Source organism: Pristis pectinata, chromosome 7, assembly GCF_009764475.1.
Source record: "Pristis pectinata isolate sPriPec2 chromosome 7, sPriPec2.1.pri, whole genome shotgun sequence".
In the NCBI taxonomy this organism is placed as follows: domain Eukaryota; kingdom Metazoa; phylum Chordata; class Chondrichthyes; order Rhinopristiformes; family Pristidae; genus Pristis; species Pristis pectinata.
In genome coordinates this window covers 62,785,446-62,798,686 of record NC_067411.1, presented here as the reverse complement: position 1 = coordinate 62,798,686, position 13,241 = coordinate 62,785,446, and the positions used below count along the sequence as shown (strand labels likewise).

Sequence of the window (13,241 nt, the reverse complement as noted above, 5' to 3'; positions counted from 1 at the left end):
AAGGATTGCACAGAGGTGGCCTTAAACATGAAGCACAGTATTTTGCAGCTGATCTAGTTAAGTTTTTGCTCAGCAGTAATCCCCAGGATGATGATAGTGGGAGACTTGATAACAGGAATACCATTGAATATCTAAAGTAGGTGTTTGGATTGTCCCTGTTGGAGGTAATCTTGCCTGTATTTGTGAAACACTGAAGTTACCCTGCACTTATTGAAGCATGGATGAATGTTGTCTATGTCTTCCTGCATGCAGGAAGGGGCTGCTTCATTTATTGAGCAGTTGAAAAAATCATTGAATATTACACAATTATCGATGAACATTCCTGCTTTTAGACTTATGATGGAAGGAACAATGCTGAAACAAGTGAAGGTGGTTGGGCCATGGGCACTCCTCTGAGGAACTCTTCACAACACATTAGCTTCTGGTATAAAAAGGACAATTGGTGATTCAAGATGTTATATGAACATCATAGCCCAAGGCCAGGGAAATTGTCATGTCTCCACAAAGGTGACTTTAAACAGTCTCCCATTGGAGACTGTAAAACTATTTATGATTCAACTGCATAATTGTAGAGTCTGAAAATACCATGTTCTGTCTATTCACTTTGAATCAAAAACAGTTAAAGACAGTCATAGAGATACAGCACAGAAACAGGCCCTTCGGCCCACTGAATCCACACTGACCATTAACCAACCATTTACACTAATCCCACATTAATGTCATTTTTATTCTCCCCACATTCTCATCAGCTCATAACTGCACAATTTACAGAGGTCAATTAACCTATGAATCTGATGTCTATAGGATGTGGGAAAAAACTTGAGCACCTGGAGTAAACCCACTTGTGTAAATTCCACACAGACTGCACCAGAGGTCAGGATTGAACCAGGATCTCTGACTCTATGAGACAGTGGCACTACTACCTGCACCACTGTGCCGCAGTGTGCCTCCAATGTCCTCTTGACTCACTTATTTATACTCATTTCCTCAATAATTTGACTGGATTTTGTCCATCACTGCCATCGTGCAAACCCTCATTGTAATGATCAGTTGGAAAAGGACTGAAATCCTATTGAATTGTAAACTTAATTCTCTAAGGTCCTACAAAGTAATAATTCCCTTCAATAAGAGCTTGCCGCAGGATAATTTCATAGAAGGCAAACAAACCGAACTTGACAGCGAATTAGATATAACATTAACCAATAACAAACAATATTATTCTAGAAAACAAATTTTGTCTGCCTCCTTCCAGCTTTTAGGATATAATGCAATATAACAAATGGAAGTGGATCATTTTTCTAAAGGCTTCAATTTCAGATAGTTAATTGTTTCTGAAAGAGCAGTTACTCTCTTTTGCCCTAAATAAAGGCAGAAAGCTTCTGCTTAATTGCTGTCACCTTTGTAGGTAGGGGCCTAACTCCACATTATCAAGACATGTGTTTTAACTCATGGCTAGGTCACATAGCCACTTACCTTTCCAATCTGGCAATGGTCAAAAAAAATTGCAAATGGCTGTCAGCATCAAAGAAAAATGGTTTGTCTGAGCCGTTCCTGGGTAACAAATGGGTTCCATGTTTACAGACATCCAAAAGTCGATTTTGTCCATAAGTTGGAAAATACACAAAAATCACTCAGTATGGTAACCACACCTCCATGCTATTATAATGAATAACATCAAAAGCACATAAGGCAGAAAAGAAAAAATGATTACCAAAAGTGGATAGAGAGAGGGGAAATGAGTTCTGTCATTTGTAGGAACAAATGTATGTTGTATGTCGGTCTTTTGAATTTAATAATATTATGGGAGCTTGTTCTTATGTAGGGGTATCCATAACCCAGGGATGGCCTGTGCTCCTGTCAGATCTCTTGAGTACCATATCTATTTCTATATATAGAATAAAGACCAAGCCAATCAAAACTTGGAAGAAGTATTAGTTTTATTTTTGTTTCTGCTCCGGACCTGCGAGTTATTCAGATAGTCATCACTTGTTACAGATGTAGCTCTCCGGGCAACTAGAGAATTCTTCTTCTTAGGCAGTCCCTCAGGATTGAGGATGACTTACTTTCACTTGTGTTTTAGGGATTCTGGGGTGGCTAATAAAGCCATTGTGGACACTGGGGGCAGGTAGGTGGACTGTACACCTCTTCTGCATGCGCCCGATGTATAACCAGGATTTTGCAGCAAGAGCATTAGTGGTACATTTCTAGTGCACTGAGATGCCTGCTTTCGGTAGTGCAAACCTCAGAAGCATAAAGGAAGGCAAGGATCACGTGCAGATAATGAGTTTTATATCATGTCTGAGGTCTTGATCTTCAAGTTACTTTTTCCTCAATTGACCAAAATGTTGTGTTGGCCTGTTGAAGACAATGGTGAATTTCACCATTGATATCCACTTTCAGTATGAGGTGGTTCCTCAGGTACAGGAAATGGATCATGTTTCCCATGGTCTCCCACTTTTATTTTCAGAGGTCAATGTGGTACAGTAGGGGAAGATTAATAAAGGATCTTTGTCTCGTGGACGTTTTGAATGTAAGGTCCATCCTCTCATAGGCTTCAGTGACAGTACTGATGATGGTTAGGAGCTTGGTCTCTGAGCATGGACAAATGCATGGGTCAAGTACAAACAGCTGCTTGACTACTGAGGATTGGGTAACCTTGGTTCTGGAGTGTAGTCATCGAGGATTAAACAGTTACCCATTCTGTCTGAAAATTAGTTCCATTCCCACAAGTAGCTTTTGGGGGTGAGGTGCAACATTGCAGCAAGAAAAATTAAGAAAATAGTTGGGACAGTGACAGAGCCTTTTTTAGAGCCATAGAGTCAGAGTTATACATCATAGGGAGCTATGTGGGAGGGAAGGGTTAAATAAATCTTAGAGCAGGATGAAATGTTGGCACAGCATTGTGGGCCGAAGGGCCTGTACTGTGCTGTAGTGTTCTATGTTCGATCTTCTATGTTCTATTGAAACAAGCACAACTCATCCATGCCGATGATGGTGCCTACCTAACTTAGTTCCATTTGCCTGTGTTTAACCCCTTCCTTTAAACCTTTCCTAGTCTTGTACCGATCTAAATGTCATTTAAACATTGAAATATTGTAATTGTATCCACCTCCACCACTTCCTCTGACACCCTCTGTGTGAAAAGCTTGCCCCGTTAAGTTCCCTTTAATTCTTTCCCCTCTCACCTTAAACCTATGCCCTCTTGTTTTAGACTCCCCTATCCTGGGAAAAAGACTGTGACCATTCACCTTATCTATGCTCCTAATGATCTTATAAACCTCCATAAGGTCACCCTTCAGCCTTCTACACTCCAGGGAAAACAGTTCCAACCTATCCAGTCTCTCCTAATAACTCAAGCTGTACAGTCCTGCAACATCCTTGTGAATCTTTTCTGTACCTTTCCAGCTTAATGACATCCTTCCTACGGCAAGGCAACCAGACCTGCACACAATTCTCTAAGTGCAATTCTTACCAACATTTTGGGCAGCTATAACATGACATCCCAACTCTTTTACACAATGCCCTGACTGATGTAGACAAGCATGCTAAATGTTTTTGTCACCACCCTGCGTTGCTACTTTCAGGAAACTATGTACTTGTACCCCAGTTCTCTCTGTTCTATGTCACTCTCCAGGACCCTGTCATTTACTGTGTATATCCTGCCTTGGTTTAACTTCCCAAAATGCATCACATCTCTTCTGACTTAAATTCCATCTGCCATTCCTTGGCTCACTTTCCCAGTTGACGTAGATCCTGTTGTGACCTTCTTCAATGTCCACTCTACCACAATTTTGGCGTTATCTGCAGACTTACAAATCAAACTACGTGCATTCTCATCCAAGTCGTGAGAGAGATGATGAACAACAGTGGACCCATCACAGATCCCTGCAGCACACCACTGGTCACAAGCTTCCAATCTGAAAAACAACCCCCCCAAAACCACCCTCTGACTGCTACCACCAAGCCAATTTTGTATCCAATTAGCTAGCTCACCCTGGATCTCATGTGATCGAACCTTTTTGACACCATGCTTCACTAAGAATTGTTCTTTTGTAGACCAATTGGTTTGCACATCTTTATGGAGCAAGTGTAACATGGAGATGAACTTCTGTAAGCAGCGGAATTGGAGGAGGGTGTTGCACAGTCCCTTTCAATTAATGGAGTCAGAGGCTTTTAAGACCACATTGTGGCTGGTTCTGTTCCCAGCATTTCATTTGGAGTTGCTGGGCAGTGAAAATTGTGTCTGTTGTGCCTCTGGACAGATGGAATCCATACTGCAATTTAGGGAGCAACTATTCTGCCACTGGAAGGAAGTGGAGAGGACTCTGGCGATGGCTTTCCCTGCAGCAGATAGCATGGAGAACCCTCTGTACCGACCACATAGACTTTGCTACTTTTTTGATACAATGGTCATAATTATAGCATTTCTGAGACCAAATGGAATATCCTCCTCCTTCCAGATATGTGCCATCAGCACATGGATTTGCAATTGATGCTCTTCCCTGCTGAGTTTTAGGACTTCAACAGGAATACTGGCTGCTCCCAAGGTTTTGTTATTTTTCAGTTGGGATATGACCTTTTTGACTTCTTGTCAGTCAGGAGTGATGGGAACACTGGCCTGGATAAGCTGCTGTGCGATGTGGTCAAGTGCACTGATGTAAAGGACAGAGTTATAGAACATAGAACATTACAGCATGGTACAGGCCCTTCAGCCCATAATGTTGTGCCGACGTTTTATCCTGCTCTAATATCTATCTAACCCTTCCTTCCCACATAGCCCTCCATTTTTCTATCATTCATGTGGCTATCTAAAAGTTATGGTTAAGCAGGTCTTAGAAGTGTTCCTTCTAATGCTGGAAACAAACAGAGATACAGACAGCTTTGCTTTGAACAAAAACCACCATCTATCTTCCTTTTGTGGTAAGCATAATACTGGTAACAGTGGTATTTTCCCCTGATCCTCATTGACTTCAGTATTACTAGTATTCTGTGATTTTACATTCAGTTCATTGCTACCTTACTGTCATTTTTGTCTCAGCTCTGGACTTTAACTTTTGTATCCATTTTATGAAGTCTGGAGCCAATTGGTCCTGGTAGAACTCAAACTAAGCAACAACAAGCAAGTTAAATACTCCACTGTTGATGACTCCTATCATTTTGCTAATGATTGTGTGTTGTATGATAAGACAGTGACTGCCCGCTTAGATTTGTTGATCTCTTTGTGGATGGATTACCCTCCGAGAGGAAACTACACCAAGATGCTGGTGCAAATGCAACCAGCAATGTTTCAGCCTGATTCAGGTAAAAAATCTGATGACCTCCTGAAGAAGACAATCAATTTCAAAGCAATGCAGTTAAAGTTTCAGAAGTTTGGCAAGAGATATAGCACAGACTTTAGCAGTATAGCCTGGATGTTGTCAGGTTCCACAGCTTTTGTTTTGTCCAGACCCTCAGTATTTTCTTGATATCATGAAGTGAACTGAAATGCCTGATTTCTGTGGTGGCAGGGACATCAGAAGGAGGTAGGAAAGGCACATTCATTCCTCATGACTGACTGAAGATGGTTGCAAATGTGTCAGTCTTGCATCAAAAGACTGAATATGGAACAAATTGAGAAATGTTAGGAGTGACATTTAAGTCATACAACTGTTCTGGTTCGACATTTTAGAATGATGGCAGGAAGGAGAAACTTTATCAAAGAAGATATTTGAGACTCAAATGCTATTTCCACTCAGGCAGAATAGGCTAGGGAAGGATTTAGTAGAGACTTTTAAAATTATGAAGGTTTTAAAAGATGCAATAAGAGTTGTTTTCTTATACTTACCTGGCAAGGGAGAGACCGTGATCAGAAAGGTGGTTCTCCCAGGACGAGGCTAGCCCATTGCACTCCGGGTGTGCTGACACCTGCGATGTCCCCAAATGGGGGATACTCGACTGCAAAGTTTGTGGTAGTGGGGGACTGCGTTCGCGCTTTCCCCCCCAAAAAAGTTTTTTTTCTTCATTCAATGATAAGGGCACAGCAATTTGTGAGACTGTGGAGTAAAATTAGAATCTTTTTAGGTGGTGGGTTGTTGAAGCTGTAACTTATGTAGTTCATGAAAAATTTAAATGTGTACCCCTTTAATGATTGAATCATGTGACCAAATGCACTTTTTGTATATCGTAATACTGGTTAGGGAAGTGCCTTTCTCTCTGTAGAGAAAGAAAATAAGAAAACTAAAAACAAAAGAGAAGCTGGTGCCATAGCAGAGAAAGGATGCCTGTCTCTCTCTGAAGGATGTAATAAAAATAGAAAATGCTGGAAACACACAGCATTGAATGCATCATCTTTGCCAGACTTATAGAGGTGTATAATATCATGAGGGGCATAGATAGGGTGAAAGTCTTTTTCCCAAGTTTTGGGAATTGAGAACCAGAGGACATAGGTTTAAGGTGAGAGGGAAGAGATTTAATAGGAACCTGAGGGGCAACTTTTTCACCCAGAGGGTGGTCCGTATATGGTATGAGCTGCCAGAGGAAGTGGGTGAGGCAAGTACATTAACAACATTTAAAAGGCATTTGGACAGGTACATGGATAGGAAAGGTTTTGAAGGATATGGACCAAACACAGGCAAATAGTAGGTACAATAGGAGGTATAAAAGTGTTATTTAAGAAGCACTTGGATCAATACATGGATAGGTGGGGCTTAGAGGGATATGGGCTGAACGCAGGAAATTGGGACTAGATGGGTGGGCACAGTGGTTGGCATGGACCAGTCGGGCTGAAGGGCCTGTTTCCATGCTGTAGGACTCTATGACACTATGACATTTATAAACTGTTAACTCTATTTCTCTACACATAGATGCTGCCCGACCTGCTTAGTTTTCCAGAATTTTCTATTTTTATTTAAGAATTCCAGCATCTGCAGCTTTACATCTTTGATTTTTCTCTCTAAGTCCATGGAGTGAATGAAATGAGCAACCCAGGTATAGATTCAGAGTACCTATTCAACACAGTGATGCCACATAAGGTTAATTTTGTGGAAGGAACATCTGCTAGAAATATCAATGCCAAGGTGTTGCTGCAGGGCAACCAGTGGCATTTCAACTCGAATCCAGAGTAACATATTATATCTAACCAAAGCAAGCTATCAATATGGCAGCATTGCATTTAAAACAAAGAAGTCATGTGCTGTGCATGGTGAATCTACACTGGTTAACTGGGAGATGCTCTCTGAAGGTGGTAGATCCAAAGAATCTAGAAGGATACGATATGAATTCCATTGTAGTTAACCAAGTTCTTAGGTGTCAACATCTTGAAAGATCTATCCTGGGCGCAGCACATAGATCCAACCATGAAGAAGGCATGCCAGAATCTTTATTTGCTTAGTGTAAGGAGATTTGGCATGCCATAAAAGACTCTGACAAACTTCTAGAGATGTACAGTGGAAAGCATTCTGACTGGTTTCATCATGGCTTGGCATGGTAACTCCAATGCACAGGAATGCAAGAAGCTGCAGAGAATGGTAGACTCAGCCAGCTCCATCATGGGTATGGCTCTCCCCACCATTGAGGACATGTACAAGAGGTGATGTCTAAGGAAGGTGACATCCATCATTAAGGACCTCCACCATCCGGCCATGCCCTCTTTTCATTGCTGCCATCAAGCAGGAGGTACAGAAGCCTGAGACCCACATCTCAAGGTTCAATAACAGCTTCTTCCCCAGTGCCATCAGGTCCTCGAACTTGCCTCAACTTGTTCTAATGTCTTTATATTTATTTTTGTTTTGTTTTGTAGTGTAAGTTATGAATAAATTATGACTTGTGTTAATTTAAGCTTATGTAATTTATGTTTACCATATTGCTTGCTGATGCTGCAAAAACTGAATTTTCATGGCATTTACACCCTGGGCATGTGTGCCCATGACAATAAACTTGAACTTGAAACTTGGATTTGAACTTGAACTTGAGTAGTGCAGTTCAACAGATGGGATGCATAAGAGTAAATCGTGGCAGGGTCCTGGAGGTCACCAAAAGGAGAGAGGCACACGAGGTACACTACTGCCACAGAAGGGTCATTATCTTAAGGTCAAAGATACAGTGAAGGGGAAGCCCACACGTAACCAACACCAGAAGCATCAGAAACCAGGGGTGAGTCAATGCACACCAACCTCAGACTGTGTGATGTTAAGGTGTAAGAGGGCATCTCAGCTCAGAGAAACTGAAGTAGGGCTAGACTCAAAGGAGATTCCATCAACCCAAGCTGCTAAAGAACTTCAGACCAAAATAAAGCACACCCAGACCGGATCTTTATCTGGAATGTTTTCTTTTTTTATTATTGTTTTTCATCATTGAAGAAGATAACATTATTGAAGATTGTAACATACACTGACCTCTTGGATAGAGAAATGGAATTAACGTCTCAGGTCAAAGACCCTTTGTCAGAATTGAGAAAGAGAATAAAAAACATCAAGGTTGGTTTTGAGTTGCAGAGAGGGTGTGGGAATGGATGGATAGGGTAAAGGGAATATCTTTGATAAGGTGAGGCCAAGATAGCTGTAGGGATAAGCTGTACATGAGGTCTTCTGATTGATAGGTTAATGGGACAGTTAGAGAGAGAGCATGTGAAAAAAGGAACATAAACTGTGTGAAATAAGGGGAAGTTGGAGGGTTAAGACACAAACAAAGGAATGTAAACGTTGTAAAATGCAGAGCTATTGGGTACGGAAGGCAAGTCAGACTACATTAATGGAGAGAGAGAAATTGGGCCAATATCACAGGTGGACTGGCAGGTTGATACAGAAAAAACAAGTTACCTGAAACTGGAATTCTATTTGAGTCCCAAAGGCTGAGGCGTGCTCAGATGGAACATGAGGTGCTGTTCCGCTAGGTTACATTAGGCTTCATTACAATGGTGCAGAAGGCCACAGGTCAGAGTGGGAGTGGGATGGAGAACTAAAGTGCCAGGCAACATGAGGCCCAGGTGCTCCTGGTATGCATTTGGTTTCTCCAAGAAAAGAGGAAACCACATACTGAACACTGAATGTGGTACACCAGATTGGAAGAAGTGCAAGTGAATGACTGCTTCCTTGGACGGAGGGAAGGGAAGAGGTAAATGGACGGGTGTTGCATCTCCTGTGGTTGCATGGGGAAGTGCTGTGGGAAGGGGAGTGGTTGGTGGAATGAGAGTGTGGACCAGTGAGTTGCAAAGGGTACGGACCCTTTGAATAACTGAAAGAGAAGGGGAGGTGAAGATGTGTCTTGTGGTGGAATCTCATTGAAACTGGCAGAAATTGTTGAATGTAAGGCTAGTGGGATGTAAAGTGAGCACCAGGGAATCACTATCCTTGCTCTGTTCAGAAAGGACCTCTAACCTGAAATATTGGCTCTGTTTCTCCTTGTTGCTTAACCTGCTGAGCGTTTTGTGTTTTGATTTCAGATTTCCAGAATATGCAGTACTGTTTATGATTTTCATGTAACATATGTGGCTTGTGTAATATTGTGTGTATCCCTCTTTTAAGAACAGCTGCTCCCTGTATGTATTGAACAATTTAGTGAAAACCTTACTGTAAGTCTGTCGCATTGTGGAGAAACCTCCTGCTTGTCTCTGTGTAATAAGTGCACAGCAGAGAAAAGATGCACTGCACTCTATATTCTCAATATGCTTTTGCTTAATAAAGCACCTTGCTAGTTTACCTTATTGGCTAATCTTCCAGTCTCTTAGAAAGTAATACAGATATAGAAGTTAGGAATGTTTTTACCACAGAGAATAACTGAAGCACAAACCACTGAATTTGTAATGGTAATTTAAAAACAGATTGGAAACAGAGGAAGATATGGGCAGAGCAATAGGATTTTGAATTGTTCCAGCTATACAGAGTCAATGGCCCAATTCTGCACTCCTTTGGTTCTACAGAACTGTAATTGAACTTGTCAGTAACAAAAATAATATGTGATCTTATGAAGAAATAACTACATGTTAACCTGCAAGCACATGACAGGACAAGACAAAACGGATGTCAAATTTAAATGAGGCAAAAATGTTCTCCTTCACACAGCAACAGACACAAAGAATTAGCTTGAGTTGGATAGTGGTCATGAAGATCCTAGGGAACTATGAGGGAAAGTTAAAAATTGAAAAAGGCTATCTGGTCTTTCTGATAGATGAGCTCGGGTGAATTAAATAGCCTTCCTCATCCTCATTTATCTTGTGATGATGTGATTGTCAATGTAAAGAAAGAAGAGAAGAAATCATTAAATTATTATACAACAATGGTAAGAAAGTTCTGTTTGAAATGTTCAATATCCTATGTTTTATGGCACTACAGAAAAAACTTTCTACAATCAATTAATTTAAATTTGACTCACCGCACAGATAGGAGGCAAAAAAGGGTAATACATTTGTACCCTTAGTAAGTCCACGCAAGATCTCAAATTCAAAACACAACACAAACAAGTGATTGATTATAAGGTATTACATGTATCATTTTCCATCTTTAAAGTTGGATCTATATTCTCATGGTTGTGTATTGATTGTATTGGCCCAGCAATCTGGGCATAAGTTGAAATCTCATTGGAGCAAATCGTGACGTTGAATCCAATAAAATCTGGTAATATGTGACCTGGCATAAGGTAAAAATAAATCAAGATTTTCAATACTGCTTTTTAGGAAAGTAAATCTGATGTTTCTACATTACAGCCTCCAATTGGCTGCTATGTGCTTGACTCTTAATACTAAGCAAAGTGAACTGGTGATCACGTAATCATTACAACAGTTGTTTACGAGAAGGTCAAACAAGGATGAGCAAAAAATAACGCTTTGCCATCTTCTCCTATGTCATGAGAGCATATTAAAAGAATCATGCTTCTGTAATATAATGCTCTCTGAACCAATGAGGTATCTCAATAAATCATATCTAATAACAATTTGAATGAAAAAAACAAGAATATGACACCTTTTATTTAAAGTCAAAGCCCTTAATGTTATAGATAATTCTGTATGTGTAATGCAGGATTATCCAATACTGCGATTCATGTGACAAGCTCTGTAAGTTGCACAGAAGTTATGATTATCTGAACCCTTTGACTGAATTATTGTTTTACAATATACTTACATGCTCCATTTATTATATCCCTAGACTAATTTTCATTTAAGTTTCAATGCATTGTTGGCTATGGAGACACCGAACCTTCTAAGATAACTTTTTTTATTGATGTCAATGAACAATAGTCTTCAGTTATTGGATGACTAATTGAATGCAAAGTATCACTTGGTGGTCACCAAATATTGGAACTTAAACAGATATGAAGGCCACCTTTATGTGTAACCTTTATGTGGCACGGTAGTGTAGTGGTTAGGGTAACGCTTTACAGCATCAGTGACCCGGGTTCAATTCCGGCCACTGTCTGTAAGGAGTTTGTACGTTCTCCCCATGTCTGCGTGCGTTTCCTCAGGGTGCTCCGGCTTTGTCCCACATTCCAAAGATGTACGGGTTAGGAAGTTGTGGGCATGCTATGTTGGCGCAGGAAGCATGGCGACACTTGTGGGCTGCCCCCAGAACACTCCACACAAAAGATGTATTTCACTGTGTGTTTTGATGTACATGTGACTAATAAAAAATCTTATCTTATCTTACCTTATAACATTGCAGCACACACAAATGTCTGAGTCACACTGCCACCTCAATTCAAATTTCTTCGACTTGATGTCACTATATGAATTTATTAATTCTAATAAATAAATTGGAACTGCAACAAATTTCATATTTCAGCCATGATGGGGAAGAAATTTGAATTGAACTTCAATCATTAAAATGTTAGGAAAACATGTGGTTTCGGTTCTGATCATTTTAAACTCCTCTTCAATTTCTCTCTATGGGATCTACCAAGCATTAAATCAATGTTAGCCATCTCTCAACGAACAAGTGAAGGATGAGCAGGTTTATCAGAGGTACCTTGGGTAAAACTCAGTATGATTTACTGACATTGGCAGAACAGAAGCCCAGTTTTGATTCCAGATCATAATCTTTCCTTCTAGTTCATGGGGATGTCACTGGCAAGGCCAGCAGTTATTGCCCAATCTTAATTTTCCTTGAGCTGAATTGCTCTGTTATTGGGCAATATGAGAGAAAGAGTAAGATTAAGAGTCAAATGCATCATTAGGGATTTTTTTTTTGATAAACTTGTAGTTTTATGACTGTTTTTTTGTTAAAATCTGGAGTCATTTGGTTAAACAAATTTTAAATTCACCAGCTATTTTGGTGGGATTTGAACTCACACTCGTCCAGTAACATAATTTTCATCCACCATTCTCCTGCTCTGACCATCTCACCATATCTTGACAGTTTGTCTGTTCCGCGTGCGCTCTGTTCATTCTCCAAGCCATTCTTTACTCCAAGAGGAATGCTTACTGATATCCCCATGTCTTGAAGCTTCCCACAGAAGCTTTGAACTTCTAAACTTACATTCAGCTTTTTGGCATATTTGTCTGTAAATGGGTAAAAAATGGTGCATGTGACATAATGACATTTTACATATGATGCAGCACATAATAAAGTACTTATGTCTCTTATATTGTAGAGTGTTTACCAGGATTTCAAAGTCTGGGTACAGAGACCACCCCCATTCTACATGGCTGTGTGAGGTTAAGTGGGTACTGGCTGGAGTACTGAGATCCAGAATGGCAACACTGGCATCAGATCAGTATTGCACACTGATTACTATCATGATCTAACTAATCTGCATATTTCTGGTAAGGTTGAGTTTATTGTCATATGCACAAGTACATACATGCACAAGTGTAATGAAAACTTGCTTGCAGCAGCATCACAGGCACATAGCATTAGACGCACAGCATTCACAAGAAAAATATAAATTAAACATAAATTATACAAAATTATATAAGAAAGACAATTGGAACAAAAAAAACAAAGTCCATTATAGTGCAAAGTTGTCAAAGTGGTCATAGTGTTGCTGTATTGTGGTGGTGATTAAGGTTGTGCAGGTTGGTTCAGGAAATGAATGGCTGAAGGGAAGTAACTGTTCTTGAACCTGGTGGTGTGGGACTTCAGGCTTCTGTACCTCCTGCTTGATGGTAGCTGCGAGAAGAAGGGTGTGGTTATATTGTGTGCACTTGCCACAGACCAATATGACATCTGTTACAACTCATGCAAAATTTGGGTGCAAACCAAGCATAAGAAGCAGGTGCAAAAATGTGCACATTTGGTTGAATTTTACTGCCTCTTTATTTTCCCCCCAAAATC

At 40.3% G+C, this 13,241-nt stretch overlaps 1 non-coding gene across 1 annotated transcript; it reads left to right on the top strand.

Moving 5' to 3' along the window:
• The first annotated feature begins 5,816 nt into the window (after positions 1-5,816).
• On the top strand, positions 5,817-5,980 carry LOC127572993 (U1 spliceosomal RNA). Its single transcript, XR_007956734.1, has one exon. It is a non-coding gene; the product is annotated as a U1 spliceosomal RNA (small nuclear RNA).
• Positions 5,981-13,241: the final 7,261 nt, after the last annotated feature.